A 20,192-nucleotide genomic window follows, 5' to 3' on the forward strand; every position below is an offset into this window, starting at 1 on the left:
AGACTCAGCACCTATGAACATCATATTCTAACTCCCAAAAGCCAAAGACGGAGAGAAAACCTTGAAGGCAGCCAGAGGAAAAAATAACGTTACATTAATGAACAAGGAAGAGAATTACAGCAGACTTGTCACTAGAAACCATGTAAATAAGAAGGCAATGGAATGATGTCTATAAAGTTCTGAAAAGGAAAATAACCTGACTTATATCCAGTGAAAAATATCTTTCAAAGGTGAGGCAGAAACAAAGCCTTTCCCAGCCAAAAAAACCTTGAGGTAACTCGTTAGCACAGATCTACTCTGCAAGAAATGTTAAAGGAAGTTTTTCAGGTAGAAGAAATATGATACCAGATACTTGGATTTATACAAAGAATGAAGAATGAAGCTAAAATGGAATACATTTTTAATTTTTCATTGTTGTAAAAGCTAACTATTTAAAGCAAAATTTGTAATAATGTGTTTATTCCATAAATAAAAGTGAAATGTATGACCACAGTGACACAAGGAATGGGAGGACTTGAGAATGTCCTGTTACATTGTATATGAAATGACATAATACTATTTGAAGGAAAACTCATTAACCATTAAAAAGTTAAGTGTTAAAAAATGTATCAAGCCTCCATAAGGAAGATACTGTGGCCACTGCTCCTGACTCACCACAGTTCCTTCTTGCTGAGGAAGAAGTCAGTCACAAAGTTATGCTCCTGCCATGTGGCAGCCATGGCTTTTAAAGCTACTGGAACTACACCAGTGGACCCAGAAGGGGTGGTTCACTGAGTAAGAATTACCCTAACTGTCCGCCACGTAAAATCCCTGGGGAAGGTGTGTGCTGATTTGATCACAGGCTCAAAGGAAAAGGACCTTAAAGTGAAAGGACTGTTTCGGATGTCTACCAGGACTGAGAATCACTGTGAGATAAACTCTTTGTGGTGAAGGTTCTAAGACTTGGGAGCATTTCCAGGTGAGGATTCACAGTGACTCATTGACTGGGACAATCCTCCTGAGAGTGTAAAGCAGATTACTTCTATCATTGAGCCAGGATTAGAGATTGAGGTCATCATTGTAGTTGCTTAAATCAACTATTTTAATAAATTGATTATTAATCATTTTAAAAAGAGGTATAAATAATAAGTAATTGTAGGAGATAAAATAGATCGTAAAATGCTTAGTCATTCAGAAAAGGCAGAAAGTGAACAAAAAAGCAAGAAAGGCCAAATGGAACAAATAGAAAACAGCCAGCAAGATAGTAGATTTTAAGCCAACCATAACAATAATCACTTTAAATGTCTAAATACATCAGTAAAAAGGCAGGTTGCTAGACTGAATTTAGAAAGAAGGCTCACTTATATGTTGTCCATAGAAGACTCACTTTAAATATAAAGACATAGATAGGTTAAAAGTAAAAGCATATACAGGAACCCCCCATCCCCGGCTATCCAAAAGTAGAGTGTTCCTATGAAACCTTTCGTAAGCCAAAATGGCTTAAAGCAAAGAAGTAATTACCTTAGGACACATCTTGCTAACAGATGCAAAAAATAAATCGAGATAAAGCACAGATGGTCACACAGTTCAAAGCTATGGTGGCTTGAAGCTGAGATGCTCAGTGTAGTTCCTCGGGAAGAAGCTTAGTAGTGCCACTCTCTCTGCTGGGGGTGCACTGCCTCTATGCTGCAAAATAATGCTGAACGCTATTTATTTTTTTATTAAAGTATAGTTGGTTTGCAGTGTTATATTAGTTTTGGGTGTACAACGTAGTTTTTCAATATTTTTATAGACAGTACTCTATTTAAAGTTATTACAAAATAATGGCTGTATTTCCCTGTGCTCTACAATATATCCTTGTTGCTTATTTATTTTATACATAGTAGTTTGTATATCTTAATCCCCTACCCCTATCTTGCCCCGTACCTCTTCCCTCTCCCCTTTTGACTTTTGCCTTTTTTCAGAAGAGCAAAAATTCTCTTCAGATTTCTTAATCAGCAAAACCAGGTACTAATGTAGGGCTTTCATAAAAGGGAAGTGGTATAAACGGGAGGATATACCTGTACCAGTCAAACACTGTGGCCTGTCTCCCCCCAAAAAAGCCAAAACTGGGTTTTCATTAAATTCAGTCAAAATAGACTTCAGAAAAAGAATATTATCAGAAATAAAATAGAACATTACATAATGATAAAGTGGTAAGTTCTGCAAATGGACCTAACAGTCCTAAAGGTATACACACCTAAGAGCATAGCTTCAAAATACATGAGGCAAGAACTGATGAATCTGAGAGGACCAATAGACAAATCTATAATTATCATTGGTAACTCCAACCCTCCTTTATAGTTATTGATAGAACAGTTAGGCAAAAAAAAAAAAAAAATTAATAGGGATATAAATGACCTGATTTGTTCTACCAACTATGTCAACCAATTTGACATAGTTAACATTATCACTCCACCAAAGAACTTCAGAATACACATTCTTCTTAGGTGCACATGGAACATTCACTAACATGAACCATATTCTGGGTCACAAAGTGAACTTTAACAAATTTAAAAGAACGGACATGATACCAAGTATGTTCTCAGATCATTATGGAATTATATTAGAAATCAATATAAAAGATAAAAGATAGGTGGAATATTTCCAAATATTTGGAAATTAAACAATACATTTCTAAATAAACCATGAATCCAAAAGGAAGTCTCAAGGGAAATTTTAAAATATTTTGAACTCTCAATAATAGGAAAATAAATAAGCCAATTAAAACAGGGCAAATGATCTTAACAGAAACCTCACCAAAGAAATTATACAGATGCAAATAAGCATATGAAAAGATGCTCAACATCATCTGTCATTGGGGAATTTCACCTTAAAACAAGATACCATTACATGCCTATTCAAATGGTTAAATTTTTTTTTAAAAACCGTGACAATACCAATTGCAGGCAAGGATGAGTAACAAGAACTCTCATTATTTGTTGGAATGCAAGATGATACAGCTACTTCAAGAGACAGTTTGGCAATTTCTTACGAAGCTAAACATAGTCTTATTATACAACCTTGAGATCAAACTCCTAGGTATTTATCCAGTTGATTTTAAAACATGTTCACACAAAAGCTTGCACATGAATGTTTGTAGCATCTTTATTCATAGTTGCCCCAAACAAATGTACCATTAATATAAGATGTTAATAATAAGGGAAATTGGGTGTGGGGTATATGAGAATTGTTTGTATTATTTTCATAATTTTCTGTGAACCTGAAATTGTAAAATTAAAAGTTTATTTTTTAAAATGTATCTGGAACTGAATGATAATGAAAATACAAGGTATTGAAAGTTGTGAGATGCCCCTAAAGCAGTGCTTAGAGGGAAATTTATAGCATTAAATACTTAATATCTCCAATCAACAGTCTGAGTTTCTGGCTTAAGAAACTAGAAAAAGAAGATTAAATTAAGCCCAAAACTAAGGAAATAATAAAGATTAGAGGAGAAATCAATGAATTGGAAACAGAAAAAGATAGAGAAAAATCAAAGGAATCTAAAGCTGATTCTTTGAAGACATAAAATTGATAGACTTGTATCTAGTCAGGCTGATCAAGAAGAGAGGAGGAGTAATATCAGGAAGAAAATGGGAGATATCACTACTGGTTTCACAGACATTAAAGGATAGATATTGTACGTGGACAACTTTAATTTCATCAATTTAACAGTTTAGATGAAATGAATCAATTCCTTGATAGACACAAACTATTAAAACTCACCAAAGAAGCACAAATAACCTGAAAAATCCCATATCAATGAACAAAATTGAAGTTATAGTGAAAAACCTTTCAAAAAAGAAAACTTTTGACCCAGATAGTTTCCCTGACAAGTTCTACCAAATATTCAAGGAAGAAATAATGCCAGTTCCTCAAATTTTCTTCCAGAGAATAGAAGGGGCACACTTAATAATTCATTCTACAAGCCAACATTACTCTAATACCAAAACCAAAGAAAGAAGACTACAGAGCAATATCTTATGACTATAGACCAAAATTTTCCAATAAAATATGAGCAAATTGCATTCAGCAATGGATAAAAATTATAATCTATCATGACCAAGTGAATTTCATCCCAGAAATACAAGGCTGGTTTCACATTTCATAACCAATTAATATAATTTGATGCATTCACAGGCTATAAGAGAAACACCAAATGATCATCTCAATAGATGCTGTAAAAGCATTTAATAAATGTCTACATTCTTTCATAATAAAAACACTTAGTAAACTAGTGGAATAAAGGAATTTCCTTAACCTAGTAAAGGACATCTACCAAAAAACCAAAAGATAAACACTGCCCCCCCCCAAAAAAACCCCCAAAACAGAAACAAACCTACTGCCTTATATTATGTTGAATGGTGAGAGATGACATTTTTCTTCCAAGATCAAGAATGAGGCAAGTATGTTTTCTTTCCTCAGTCCTATTCAACACTATTTGGAAATCCTAACCAGTGCAATAAGGCAGGAAAGATAAAAACAGGGATACAAATTAGAAAAGAAGAAATAAAACTGTTTCATTTCATAGACATCATGACTGTTGATGTAGAAAACCCAAGAATCTACACTAACTTTCCTGGAACTAATTACAGAAGTTAGTATGGTATCAAAATATAAGGTCAGTCGATTGTATTCTTATTTACTAGCAATGAACAATTAGAATAGCATTTACAATGGCACCTCCTCCCCTAAAGGAAGTACTTATGCATAAAGTTAGAAGACATATGTGCAGGATCTGTATGATGAAAATCTATGAAATAGTGATGAAAGAAATCAAAGAAGATCTAAATAAATGGGGATATATACCAGGTTCATCCCCAGTGTATCAAGTCAACACAGTCTCAATAAAGATTCCAGCAAATATTCTATAGATGTCAACAAACTGATTCTAAAATTCATGTGAAAAGGCTAAGTAGTAGAATAGACAAAACAATTTTGAACAAAAGAAGAACAGAGTTGGAAGACTATACTACCTGATCTCAATCAATATAAAACTACAAATATCAAGACAGTGTAGTATAGTGAAAGGATAGATACAGATCAATGGAACAGAATAGAAAATGCAGAATTAGACCCACATAAATGTAGTCAACTGATTTTTTGAAAAAGATGCAAAGACAATTCACTGGAGAAAGAATAGTTTTTTCAACAAATGGTGTTGGAACAATTGGACATCCATATGCAAAAAATGAACCTCGACACATGAACCTCACATTTTCCCAAAAATTAACTCAAAATAGATCATAGATGTAAATGCAAAATGTAGAAATATAAAAATTCCAGAAGAAAACATAGAAGAAATTCTGTATGATCTGAGCAGATATTCTCCAAAGATAAATGGACAGCAGAAACCTTAACATTACTAGTCATTGGAGAAATACAAATTAAAAAAATGAAATGCCACTGCACACTTAACAGATTGGTTAAAACAACAAGAACACAAAAACCTGACAATAACAAATGCTAGCAAGGAGCACCAGGAATTCTCATTCATTGCTGGTGAGAAATGATGCAAAATAATACAGTCACTTTGGAAAATTGTTTGTCAGTTTTTTTTATTGTTATATGTCTATTTTTCATACTACCCAGCAATCGTACTCCTTGAAATCTACCCAAGTAAATAGAAAACGTACGTTCACACAGAAATTTGTATATGAATATTTATAACAGCTTTATTCATAAATCACAAAAAAACTGGAAACACACGTAAAGAGATAAATAATCTGTGTACATAAAATGGAATACTACCTAGCAGCAAAAAAGGAGGAAATTGTTAATTCAACTGTTGAGTCACACAACAACATGGGTGACTCTTACTTGCATTTTACTAAGTGAAAAAGGCCAGACCCAAAAGCTTACATATATCGTGATTACAAATACATGGCATTCTGGAAAATGTAAAACTATTGGAATTGAAAACAGATGAGTGGTGGTTATATGTTGTAGAGGGAGTAGGGGTTGGCTACAAAGTGCAATTTTTTAGAAAATTAGGATATTGGAAGATTCTAGGACAGGAAGAAGACTGAGATAAACTGTATTACAAATGTATGACATAACTTCTCTGGAGGGAGTAGGGAAAAGGAAACAGACCTAAATTACTTTGGAAGAGTGTTCGATTGGATACTCTCAGGCTAAAGACAAAAAGGAACTGTACATAGAAATTGTATTCTAGTCAGCAAATTTAGTTTCTCATTTGGTTAGCAATTCTGAAACTACTTTACATGTGTAGGAGGGTTGAGCAAATAATTAAATTAATTGTAGATGATGGGAACCATGTTTCTCCCTGTCAGAGAAAGAAATTAAAAATAAGCAGTGGTGGGGAGCCTAACTTCACTGAGAGGGCCTAGAAGCAGTGACACTCTAGTAGTCATGAGCACACCTAATGCCCAGATCTTAGTTTCTAAATACCAATCTGCCAAAAAAAAATTTGGAGAAACAGTTAACTCTAGGGCTATATCAGGAAAATGCAAGAGGAATCTGTGGCATCTTGTAGCACCAGAAAGCAAGGAAGTGCGAAAAACAACCCACAAGACAGATAAAGGTATGTTAATAAAACACAGAAGCTAATCTGTAAGAGCTTCCAATGGCTAAACCTGGAACAAATTTGAGCAACAAAATACACGATACTGGATTATAACCTAAGAACTAAAATCAATATCTCTGAGTTCATACTGATACAATTAAATTATTGAATAAATAAGCAAAAGGAGGAAAAGGGACTTATCTTCCTTAGAGAATAATTCCAAATAATAAATATAGAAAGGATGAGGGAAATAGAAAATGACCATTAGAACATCTTAGTAATAATGGTTACAGGTGTGATCCACAGATGAATGTTAACATTTGTGGGCAGAACTTTACAGAGAAACAGGGTATTTACACAGCCTCGGTGTATCTTTCCCATGATATTTATTAATCACTATTGTGGTTTTAACGCATTTCCACAATTTCCTGATACTCGCCTTTCCAGGAGGTGGAGTTCAATCCCCCTCCTCTTGGGTCAGGCATAGATTTAGTAACTTGCTTCTAATGAATAAAGTATGGAAAGGGGGAAAATAGTGAATTTTACAGAGGAAAAACATGCAGTGAACAAAAAACTTAAGTGATCAAGTTAACTGCACTAACCTTATTAACCAGTAGTAAGTCAGGCTGATATAATGATACGATACATGAGAAGGGTACTTGACTCTGTGATATTCTTTCTCCCAGTCCATATTCCCTATCTAATTATGAGAAAACAGCAAACACAGACTGAGGTCAGCCTACAAAAATACCTGACCAGCACTCTTCCAAAGTGTCACTGTCATGAAAAAAAAAACAAAAAATAAATAAATTAAAAAGGAAAAACGGAAACAGTCCCAGATTGGGGGAGACTAGGAGAAATGATGAATAAATGCAACCTGGTACACTGGATTGGATCCTGGGAGAGAAAAGGGACTTTAGTGGAAAAACGGGTGAAATGTTTTGATAAGCTATAGTTATGTAGACATTAGCCTGAGAGAAAGGTGGGTAAAGAGTATTCAGGAACATTCTGTATCATCTGTGCAATTCTTCTATAAGTCTTAAATTATTAAAAAAAAATTTTTAAAGGCACGTAGTAAAAGGTTTTGATAAGTGAGGCAACTTGACAGTTCTTTGATCTATGCAAAGAAACATAGATTGGCATAGCCATAGACATTTATATAAAGATAGAGTGATAAAATAATTCTGGTGCGGTAGTGTGTAAAGATACTATATATAAAATATGACATAAAAGATAGTAAAATAATTCTGGTGCAGTGTGCTGTATGCTATATATACAAGTAGCTCTATACATCCCACAGCTATGTAATTAAGATCTATTTTTAAAAATTTCTTCTAATAATACAATCTCTAGGGTTACACTACCCAAGAACACTTTTTACAGTGATGGAACTGTTCTGTATCTGTACTGGGCAACATGGTAGCCACTAGCCATATGTGGCTATTAAACACTTGAAATGTGGCTAGTATGAGTGAGGAGGTGAAATTTAATTAATTTAACTTTAATTTAAATATAAATTTAAGTAGCCACATGTGGCTGATGACTATCATATTAGACAAGGAAGCTCTAGATGATAAGCGCCTTGAGAGCAACAATTTACTGAGTTGTTTTTTTTTAATTAATTTATTTTTGGCTGTGTTGGGTCTTCGTTGCTGCACGCGGGCTATCTCTAGTTGTGGCGAGCAGAAGCTACCCTGTGTTGCAGTGCGTGGGCTTCTCACTGAAGTGGCTTCTTGTTGCAGAGCACGGGCTCTAGGTGTGCAGGCTTCAGTAGCTGTGGCTCACGGGCTCAGTAGTTGTGGCGCACAGGCTTAGTTGCTTCGCGGCATGTGGGATCTTCCAGACCAGGGCTTGAACCATGTCCCCTGCATTGGCAGGTGGATTCTTAACCACTGCGCCACCAAGGAAGTCCCCTTACTGAGTTTTTATCACTTGTCTGAACAGTACTGGAGATGTGTGATAAATAAAGCTGACATAGTCACTTTTTGGAGATTCTAGTCTAGTGCAGTGGTTTTCAGCCTGCATGCACATTAGAATCACATGGAGAGAACTTCAAACAAAGTTTAATTTCTGATCTCCACCCCAGACAATTAAATCAGAATCACTTTAAGCGGGGTGGATGAGCCAGAGGAGGGAAGGGGTGTCCAGATATAAGTATTTTATATAAAATACCAAGGAGAATAAGATATCTCTGCAGTTCAGAAAAAGCAAAATAGATAAATAGCAAATCACAGATTTTAGTGTTTGTTGTAGTAGAAAGTAGTTAAAGAGAATCATTGCTAGGATTTTTTTTTTCCTGGTCTATATACTACCTAGAGATTAAGTAGATTTGTTACCTGGGCTCTAAATGGTAAATTAACATGAAATGAAAGGTTTGAACCCAGCTAGGGTAAAAGCCAAGGAGCTGACCGCCATTATTTCCTCACTCCCTATGAATTTCCTCCTTCAAATTCCTGGATATTTGTGTTTTAATTTGGTGTGTAGCTTGGAAGATTATGTTTAAACCATTAAGGGATTTTAACTGGAGAAAGGTGAGAGCTGAGGGGTAATTGTTACTCGATGACAGTATAAGGTGCTATCAAACATTCAGCTTCAACTTGGATAATCATTTATCTTCTCTACATCTAGAATGCCAGCTATAATCATAATCAATTACGTGTTCCTTTCCTGTTGACTTTTTTCCTATTCTTTTTCTAATAGAGTGACTTGGGGGAATGGGGAGCTGAGAGGCATAAAAACCCTATTAGTCATAGAGAATTAGTTGTTGTATAGAATTACTTATTACTGATGGTGAACTTTTTTTATGGGCCATTTACTAAGACTTGGAAATGATTTAACTGATGTAGTGGGAAGAGCAGGGACATTGTACACAAAGACCCCGTTTTGAATCTCAGTTCTTTCACTTACTACCTATATAATCTTTGGCAAGTTTACCTCTTTGAGTCTCAGTTTCCTCTACTACATGGTGGGAATAATAATACCTGTCTTAATAGAGCTGTTGTGAAGAATAAATGAGCTGATATCATAAAGTACATGGTAGGCACTTAATACATTCTAGTTTTCCTTCCTTGGTGACACCTTATGCTTCTCTCCACAGGATCATTCCCCTCGCTCCTTCTGCCTCTCAGAGGTGCTACACTGTGTCCTCACCGTGTCTGTTATGCAACCTTCCATCCACTCCAGCATCACTACCTCACCTGTGGTCGGTCCTTCAGGTTCCTGCAGGTCTCAGCATGGTAACTACTATTACTCCTCCTCTTCTTCCTACTATGAGTTCATATTTATTGAATACAATGTTAAACTCTTTAGATGTATGTCCACTTAATTAATTAATAATTAGTAACATAGTTAATTATGTCTACTTAATCTTCACAACAGTGTTATCCCTATTTTACCGATGTGCATCAAGACTTAAATGAGATTTCCCTCAGGTCGTGACACTCAGCTAAGGTGACACAACCAGTTCACTCTCTTGGTTGGCTCATAGGTTGCCCAAGGACCCAATGACAACTTCTCAGGACAGAGTACAATCCTGTTCATGGTTGAGACTCCTGTGACTCCACCTGAAGCTTCAGCACTCTCAAAGCCATTCCCTAAACATTCCGTATCTTCCAGGCTTCCTGCCTTTCCACGCACTAGTCCTTCAGCTCTGTTCTTTTTCCAACCATCTAGTTAGCTTCAGCTTTGGTTTTGCAGTCTGGCAAAGATGTCAGACCCTCTGTGAATCCTTCCTCGCTTGTTGCAGGCCCTCCATCTTCCATAGCCTGTGGCACAAACTTGTAACTATAGCACTTTTCACACTTTTTGGAAATTAGTAATTCACCTGTCCCTTTTACTATACTATTATTTATACTATACTGTTACACTATTATCCTTCAGCTGCTAGAAGGGAGATGAATTTTCGCCCCCTACTTGGTGTTTAATAATGGTGTGTGTGTGTGTGTGTGTGTGTGTGTGTGCGTGTGTGTGTGTACGTGTGTGTGTGTGCGCGCGCGCGCATTGAGTTGAAATTTCTATTAAGGGAATTTTCATTCACATGCAGTTGAAAGAAATAATGGAGAGACCCCTTGTGTGTGTTGCACATTTTCCTCCAACACTGACGTTTCGTAAAACTATAGTATAACCTCAAAACCAGGATACTGACAGTGACACAATTCACAGAGTTTATTTAGAATTTCCCAGATTTACCTAGACTCATTTGTGTGTGTATTAAGATTACATTAAAATTGATCACGCATGGATGTTTGTGGATCCACCACCACAGTCAAAATACCAAACAGGTCCAATACCACAGGGATCCCTCCTGTGCCCTTTTATAACCACGTCCATGTCCTTCCATCCTTTGCCCATTTCCCACCACGTCCTTAACTTCTGTCCTCCATTTCTAAAAATTGTCATTTTAAAAATGTTACATAAATGGAATCACGCAGTACGTAATCTTTTGGGACTGGCTATTTTAACTCAGCGTAAATCCCTGAAGATTCATCCAAGTTATTGCATATAGTAATAGTTCATTCCTTTTATTGCTTGGTGGTGTTCCACAGCATGTCTACACTACGCTTCCTTTAACCATTCACCTGATGAAGGACATCTGGGCTGATTCCATTTTGGGGCTATTATGAATAAAGCTGCTATGAATATTCATGTTCAGATTTTTAGGTGACCATAAATTTCAGTTTCTCTGGGGTAAATAACCAAGAGTGCAAATGCTGGGTCAGATGGTAGTTGCATGTTTAGTTTTATAAGAATTGTTTGCCAAACTGTTTTCCAGAGTGGCTGTACCATCTTGCATTCCCATCAATAAGGCATGAGTGGTTCAATTTCTCTGAATCCCAGTCAGCATTCAGTATTTCCATTATTTTTTTATTTTGGCCGTTCTGATATTTCACTCACTCTCTCCCTCTCTCTTTCCCTTCTTCCCTCTGACCTTCCTTTCTTTTCTTCATCTTGAGAATTACCCCTGTCTCACTGTGTGCAGTCTTCTGCGAGGGCATTTTCAGGAGGGAAAAGCAGGGGTCTTTTATTGTAGAGTGGGATGCTGACCACTCTCCTGCTATGGCTCCTCCTTTCCAGGACCCATGGTTGCTTTTTATTCCCAAGCTTGTTTCTCCAAATATCTTTCCAAGAGACCTTCAATATGTTTTTCACAAATTAACCTTTGCTTCATTTAGCCAGATATCTGTTACTTACAATTTAGAATCCTGGCTGATAATCATTTGCTTTTTTAAAATGTAAATAATTTTCACTAATTATTCATAGAATATTTAACATATCTTTCAGTGTCTATTCTTAGCGATATAAACACATAGAACCATTACATAATGTGGAATAGTGCTAAGAAAAATCATGTAGGTTCAGAGGGAGAACTATTATATTTACCTGAGTGGAGACAGGGAGAGGAAACCAGGAAGAGGTTCATGGAGGATACAGAATTTGAGTTAGGTCTTAAAAAGCAAATAGCATTTGGACAAATTATAATCCAAATTGAACAGCCTTTTGCCAAATTTTGATTTTATATTCATCCAGATAGGCCACATAATATCCACTGAATACCTTTTCTGCATTTTCACTACTTATATATTCACCCATTCTAAATAGGTAGAAAATAGATCCTGTGCTCTAACGCAGTCTGATTACCTTAGATTGGTGTAAGTGTATCCCTGTCTGCCCCGAAAGAGAGTGATGGCGATTGCGGTGGAACTAAATGGTCAGGACTGGGGAAGAGGGTGCAACCTGATATATCAGTACCAGGTTCTTTCTTTACAAGGCAGCGCTCAGATTTTTGTCTTGTTTTGCTCTTACGATGATGATTGTTATTTTTAGTTTTTCCTAAAAACATACTGAGTTTTATCCAGTTGCAAAACAAGATGGAGATATGATGTTTTAAAGTATACATTTGATTAGGCTGGCAGGAATTGCAAGGGGACCTACCCACCTATGCCATGCTTACAGGTGGTAAGGAGCAATATCAATGAAAGGGGCATAAAGTAACCTTGTAAAGAGCTTCGTCGTGTGTTATAGACGTAGTTTAGCGTGTTTATTATAACTACTGAAGCCAGAGAATGGATTCCTACGTGGAATGTTATGACCTCACTGAATATTGCATTTCACTTAGCTCTAGAAGCAATGAAATCTTCTCACATTCTCAAGTCATAAGTTATATGAGAGGTGAAAGTAACATTTGAGGTATAGTTAATAGATAAAAGTATTATTCTAACTTATAGCAAGGAATTGATTTGTGACATCGTTGAGATGAGCAACGTGAATCCCAAAACAAGATGATAAATCCTGGAAACATATATCACAACCCATATTTTTTTATTATGACATATATGATCTCTATAAAAGAGTATAAATGACTATATATACACACTTCAGAGAATAGTAAAGTAAATAGCCATATTCCTGGCACTCAGTTTAAGAAACAGAATGTTTCTAATGTCTTTACAATCTCCGTACTCCCCCTAGAGCCCCTTTCTCTGCCTCCCTCCTGGAGGTGGTCGTGAGCCTGAAGTTTGTATTCATCATTCTCCTGTCTTTCATAATGATTTTATTACATATGTATGTATCCATACACAATAACTACTTGAAATTTTTCACACTGCTGAAGTATATAAATGCTTCATTTCATATAAATGAAATCTACTGTGTGTGTTCCTTTTTTTCTCAGTGTTAGGTTTAAGATTTCATCATGTTGATGCCTGAGCTGAAGTTATTCATGTTCACTGCTCTAAGGTGTTCATTTGTATTAATGTCCCACAGATATTTTTATCCATTCTAATTGCAACGAACATATATTTCAGGGCCTACTCTCAGTGGATGTAAGCACATAGAATATGAAATAATTTATAAAGACTGTTTTCTATTATAAATCTGAGCTCAGATACAAGAGTTTCTCTAGAATAGTATTTTATAAGCTTTTCTGACCATGACCTACAGAGGATATAAATTGGTTTTGCAATTTATATCTTTCACAGAACAATACTTTGATTACAAGGGATGCCTTTTGATATTTTCTATTCCATTCCATTCCACTCCATTTCATTTTATTTAAAAAAAGTTCTGCCTATGGTCCCCTGTATTGATTTCTTGAGCTACTAACGGTTCATAATCAATCAACCAGCAGCTTTTAAAGTATTGCACTCGCACCAGGGATGGAATTACTGGGTGGCAAAATATACATACTCTCGGCGTTATTAGCGTCAAGTTGGTTTCCATTCATCTGTACTAAGTTACTCTCTCAACAGCGGCGGCCTGTGTGTTCCTTTCGTTCTTCAGCTTGTTAACATTGGGTACTGTCAGATTTTTACATTTTCTGGTTTATTGTATCCCATGGTTTTAATAAAAGAAAATTGAACAGGAACCCAATGGTAAAGCTCACACAGGTAATCCAAATTAAAGTGAATCTATTCAGTCTGTCAATAAAAATTACACCTTCAGAAGAAATCAGAAGTCTCCATTTCTAGGCATTTTCATATATGAGTTCTTTTAGTAAAAAGCAAAACAAAACACCTGCTGTATGCTAACTGTATACACTAAAAAGTGAACTGAAATCAGAAGATCAGATTCCTAATTGACTCTCTGGGGGACTCAAATTGTCCAGATCAACAGTCAACTATGAGAAGTACAAACCTGTAGTGGTAAAAAAGTCTACTTTGGATTTTAATCTGAGTCAACAGAAATTTTAGTGATACCCGCAAGCAAATGAAACGGGTGGGTTTGGGGCGTTCAGAGCTCAAGGTTACAGCATATTAAAGGGATTCCTCGTGTTGTGTTTCTGCTGTTTCTACTTAAACTTGGACAAAACTGTAATCCCTTGATTTTTCCACTGTCTTCAATGAAGACTGATAGGAAGAGATTAGAATACTCCGCTTCTTTCACTTTACTTCTAGATCCTTGAGATACATTTCTGGTGAACTAGTGGTAAATTTGGGGCTTGGGGGGCACAGGAACTTGTCCTCCATGACTTGTGCCTCTAGCTGGCATGTGGAAGGCTCAGGAGAGTAGGATTTCTAAATTTCCAAGCACACAATCCTTCTGAGGTTTGCAGCATCCCCAGGCGTCAGCCATTCCCAGTGCTGAAGCAAATTAGCGAGACCAAGCAGTCCGTTATCCGCTTGTAGACGGACAGCAAATTTATTTATGGCAAATTCTTTGGCCACTTGCCAACATCAAAAATGTTCACAAACAAAACTAGTTGGGGAGGGGAGGCAGAGAAAGGAAGATGGTGAAGCTGGACCCTGAGCCGTAGCCTCACCAGGGCCTCCGAAGGGTACGGCCTCTACAGGAGTTTGAGAAGGGCTATTTGGGGGAAGGTTTCCTAATCCCGCTTAAAAAGAGAGATATATTCTAATGCCAGGTGGGCCTTTCTGTTGCCTGGAAAATGATATGTTATAGCATTTCAGTAACAATATTCCATTTTGCAAGACAGTACCTAAGATCCAGGAAAGGGGGAGTGAGGCTGGTAGGAGTTAAGACAGGCAACTGTTGGTCCTGGCTCTGTTAGCAGTTTGGTGATTGAAGAAAGGAAAAACAATTTCCATTTAGAACTTGTCAAGAAGTTTTTAGATCCATAAAGTTCCATCTCTGTTCACAGATTAAATGCAACTTACAGCACCTTTGGCCATTTAACTCCCCGATTATAATCCCTTATTTTAACAACTGCTGACCCCTAATAGGAGGCCCCTCCATGCAGAGTATTCTCCATCAGTTGAATTTGGGTTCTTAAAACTTAAGGTTTTTAAAATATTATTTGGGTATTCATATTTATGTTTTAAAGAAATAGCTTTATTTAAATGTGAGTCAAAGGCTGAAAAAACCCCAATACATTTTAGTTTATAGACATTCTTAGGTCTAATATAGATTAATATTTAAGTAATAACATTCATTTATCATTCATTCATTTATTCATTCACTAAGCACCATGCCAGACACATATCTGACATTTACAAAGGGCTTTATATTTTTTTTTCTTTTTTTGTCATCATCAATGATTTTATTTTTAATTTAATATCCAGGGCTTTATATTTTGCAAAGTTCTCTTACGCATCATTTCACAAAAGTCCAGCAGAACCCTGAGTCTTAGTGGGTCCCCTCAGATCAGGAGTCAAGATGTTCCCTGGCTGCTGGAGGCCTGCTGAACCAGACTGAAGCCTGAGGGTCTGCTCTGGGGTGTCGCTAGGCAGGCAAAGCACGTGTCTGAAGGCATTGGGACCTTGGTCACAATTTAGCCCTCCTCCCATCATCCTACACTGAGCCAGGCCCTATGCTTTGAATGACAAGGTTGAGATAAAGACACAGAGCTCTAGTGATTTAAGATGCCACCCCTCCCAGAATACCCACCTGAAGGCCATAGCACAGCCAGGAGGAAGAGCTCGCAGAACTTTCTCACGGTGGAGCTTCATGTGATGAAACGTAGGTGGAGGGAACATTTTTGCTGATTACCTATTCCCCAGGCCAGGAAAATCCAGGTGATAATTTTTGTATTGACCAAACTTCTTCCTTAGTGTTATTTTTTTCCCTTTGCAATCACTCTAAGACTTCTGATATTTTTGAGGCTATTTTAGCTGCTACATTAAGTAAAAAATTTCCCAAAGAGATAACAAGTTGGAGACATTTTAAAATAATTATGGGGAGGAGTGATTCTTAAATCTACTCAAGAGGCATCCGGAACAGCTGGAGGCTATGCCCGAGTCCCGAAAAGCTAAGAAAATAACCCACAGGCAAATGGATCAGCTAATGATGAGCACTGAGTAATTCTGCTTAACGAATCCCGCAGCCTATTGTGGAGACTAGCTAGCTTTTGCCTTTGCCTTTCCTCCACTTGCACATGTTTGATAATATTTTGCGTAACTTCATAGACTGCATGGAAACAGTTGCTAAGTCTTTCCCCCTCTATGCCCCTGGTGGTCCTAATGGGCACAGATACTCTGGCAAAGCAAGGAGGGAAAAGAGGAAAAAGTTGGCCACGACAAAACAAGTAATGGCAATCATATCCCTCTAGAGAAGTTTTAATGGCACATGTGCCTCCGGTTAAGAAAAGACTAAATAAGTTTCAGCTGCTTAGGGGTGGGCATCTCTAGAGAAGATGGGAAGTGACCAACCAAGGACTTGGTGTCAGATGCTGAGGATGCAAGGAATTCCAAGAATTCTTGTTTGCTCTCAAGATTCAGTGCACAGAGTGAGGTCTTAGCAACTGGGAGAGCTGAACACAGGACCCAGTGCCCTCAAGATCTCACCTGCCTAGTGGGGAAAAGTAATAAGCCCCACTGGGGACAGCCAAGGTGAAAGGGTAGTGCAGACCACAGTTGTCTTCTCACTTCAAGTTCATACATGGACAGACCACGAGTTGGTTAACCCAACGTCCATTCCAAATTGCCTTCTTCTGCTCTAGCATCTGGGAGAGCTAAATGCTTATTTTCACAGTCTCCCCTGCAGCCTGGGGCAGACGTGAGGCAGAAGCAGAAAACTGCTGTGGGGTAAGGAGTCGGGGTGGGGAATGTGGTGAGGAGTGGGGAGTGGGATTCTGGAAAAACTTCTGCTTTCCTAATAAAAAAGACAGGTGTGGCTTCTTTGCTCCTTCCCCTTTCTTCCGTTCTTTCTGTCTTTAAGTGGGGATGTGTTGCCAGAAGCTGGGGGCAACTATCTTATAAAGGAGAGAAAGGATTTCAGAATCACAGTCTCTGACACTGTTGAGCTAATACCAGCACTTGCCTGCCTGCAGAATTCTTGTGATATGAGAGAAATCAACCCCAGTGTGTTGAGGCCACGGTAAAACTTTTTTGATACTTGCTTATTGAAACGTTCCTTACTATATGACATGTATATCATCTGAGTTTTCTCTGTTAAAACTTCTCGTATAACTATGCAGTAAATGTTGTAGTCCTATGTTGCAGAGATTTCTGGGTCAGCTAGGGAAGGCAGCAGAGCTTCTTGACAACATTCTGTGACACCACCTGGAAGAACTAATAAGACATCACTTGCATGGATGAGCTACAGATGTAATGGCACATTCTCCAGTAGTGAACTTACTTGCTCACTGTCAATTTTTTCTGAATTATTTTTCCCATAATTTGATAAATTATTATCAAATAATATCAAAAATTTGAATTGTTATTTGATAATTCATCCACTATAAGGTTATTTCCATTTGGGTACAGTCTGTGCTCCTGGTACTATTGAAGCTGGCAGGTCCTTTAAGATGAGGTCAGTGGGGGACATTTGGTTTAGAGAAGAACATAGAGAACAAAGTCTGTATGAATGAGAGAGAAAAAGTTGTGGGATGGTTGGAACAGGGGTCAAAGAATATGCTCTATTTATTGTGTGTTCTCTTAATATTTCTGGAATGTTTTAAATGAGATAGCATTATTAATTTCAAAACAACATTTGCATCTCTGTTATTCTTGTTTTATTTTAGGGTCAAAGCCCAAAATTTAATTACCCCAAGTGAAACTTTTCTTCTGAAATATGCATCTCCTGTCTTTCATTCCACCCCTGCCCTTATTCAAAAAGTATAAGAAACATTCTAAAGTATGTCTAATCTTATGGGCTTTGGGGGTCTATCTTCAAGCAGAAGTGTGGGAGATAAAGTTGGATGATCTGAACCTTTAGAAAAGGGGCGGTATCCATTGAATTTACATTTTACTAAGTGTGATGAAAACAAAATGAGACAGGTGCCCTTCACATGAAGGCCTGAAATCTGCAAAGGTTTTTCAATTCAGCTTAACTGTAATGGTTCTCTCCTGTGTCACATTTGGCAGTGGCTTAGCAATTGAGTTCTCCCTTCTGTGGGGTATTGTGAAGGGCAGTGATGCAGGGGCTGAGCATGAATAAGGTTTGAAAGTTAAAGCTGACTGGAAGTGTCTTCTAAAACTATATTATTTCTGGTCTTTTTCCCTGAAAGTCAAATAAATCCGAACTCTTCACATTTCAAACATAATATTTTTTCACGTCCGTGAAATGGTTTTCTGAAGCTCTCTGGTGTCCTTGCTCCATGCATGTGGCTTTTATGTCTGTACAGTGCTTCCCAGGGATGTTATTAGTTATGTCTCCTGAGAACTCTGAGGGGGAACTCATATTGTTACCCTGGCTTGGTACTTAAGAAAACTGGCGAAGGCTTATCAGAGGCCACCTCTGTGAGCTCTTGGAATGGTGACATGTGGCCAATGGCTGAATCGTTCTGTACTTTGTCTTTGTTTTTAAAGAGTTTAAACATATCCTAGTTAAAAAAAACAAAAACAAAAATACCCCCACCACAGCTTCTTAGCTATCTTGCCACTTCAAGGTATGTCCTCCAGTAATATCTCATTTTTAAATTTAGCTACTTCCTAATTAAGAGTCGATACAGCCCTTTTTGTGTGTAGATCTTGGATTAGGCAACATGCCTGGAAGATGATATACTCACATACAATACCCTTTCCAGAAACATTGCTCCAATTCCAGCTAGGTGTAGAAGGGAAGAACTAACCTTGGCTTCCTTACCTAGAAAACTGGAAAATATTCTATTTGCTAGGGATTTTGACCTGTCACTGACACCCTGTGTAAGAGACTCACTGAGTGTAACGAACTTAGCTCCCCAAAGCTGGCTGAGAGTAAGGCAGCGGGGGGATTGTGTGTTGTGGAGAGCAGGGTGGGAGAGTAGTTCCACCAAAAGCCAGTGACTCTCACCTCTGTTATCCTAAACATGGACTCTCATTTTGCCTTCCCTGAGGACTATTTGGCATTTGGCTCAGAGGGGATGGTTTTAGAATCAGGGGTGGCCAGGAAGAAGGTAAAGAGCTAGATTCTTAGGTGCTCGGTTTGACTGCTTTTCAGGTTTCTTGACCTGTGTCGTGTAGGCCAGGGGTCATGACCACGTTGAGACTGCGCATGCTACCTTTGATGGGGCTCAGAACTGCCCAGGGACACACCAGTGGCCTACCCTAAAGTCAGGATTTTGAGAGGAGGAAGATGAGGTAGCTAATTTTAGGGTCCTCGCTTCTATTGATCTTCTCTTCTATAAGTTACTAAACTATCTGCAATTTGAAGATACAGTTATTTCTAATCTAAAAAGTCCTTATCAGCTCATTGATGTTATATGTGCAGGAAAAACGATGATAAACAGTCTTTAGATATATATTCAGTCTATAAAACTTAGAATACCATAGAAATCAAATTGTCGATGTGATTATGCAAGTATGAAGTTGGGTCAAATACAAAGTCCATTATCTTTATAATGGACTTCATTATAAAGAGAGGATCAGAAAATATTCAAACTGCAAATTTTAAAAAATTCAGTGTTTGGCTTTTAACGACTGTAGTGTTCCCAAATCATGTTTTGTTTTTGACTAAGATGAAATTCCATTTCCTTATATTCAATATTAATAGCTATCATTTTCTGAACTTCTGTACACCAGATAAAATGTTAGGGGATTTACATACTGTAATTCATTTAACTTTATAATAATCTTTCATGATATTTTTATCTTTGCTTTATGGACATAAATGAATCAAGTAATTAATTTATGTTGCAAACTCAATACCTGGCACATACTACACATTTAATATTAGACGTTTGGTAAATATCTTAAAACTCAGAGTGAGTAAAAATGAGTTGCCCAAAGCCATAAAGCTTCGGAGTAGGCCGTGGAGCCGGCCGGGGTGCTCTGCA

At 37.4% G+C, this 20,192-nt stretch overlaps 1 pseudogene; it reads left to right on the plus strand.

Annotated features, from left to right (window-relative positions):
- Positions 1 to 717: 717 nt before the first annotated feature.
- Positions 718 to 1,071, plus strand: LOC112395692 (40S ribosomal protein S20 pseudogene; annotated as a pseudogene).
- Positions 1,072 to 20,192: the final 19,121 nt, after the last annotated feature.

Source organism: Neophocaena asiaeorientalis, unplaced genomic scaffold, assembly GCF_003031525.2.
Source record: "Neophocaena asiaeorientalis asiaeorientalis breed wild unplaced genomic scaffold, Neophocaena_asiaeorientalis_V1.1 scaffold299, whole genome shotgun sequence".
Lineage (NCBI taxonomy): Eukaryota > Metazoa > Chordata > Mammalia > Artiodactyla > Phocoenidae > Neophocaena > Neophocaena asiaeorientalis.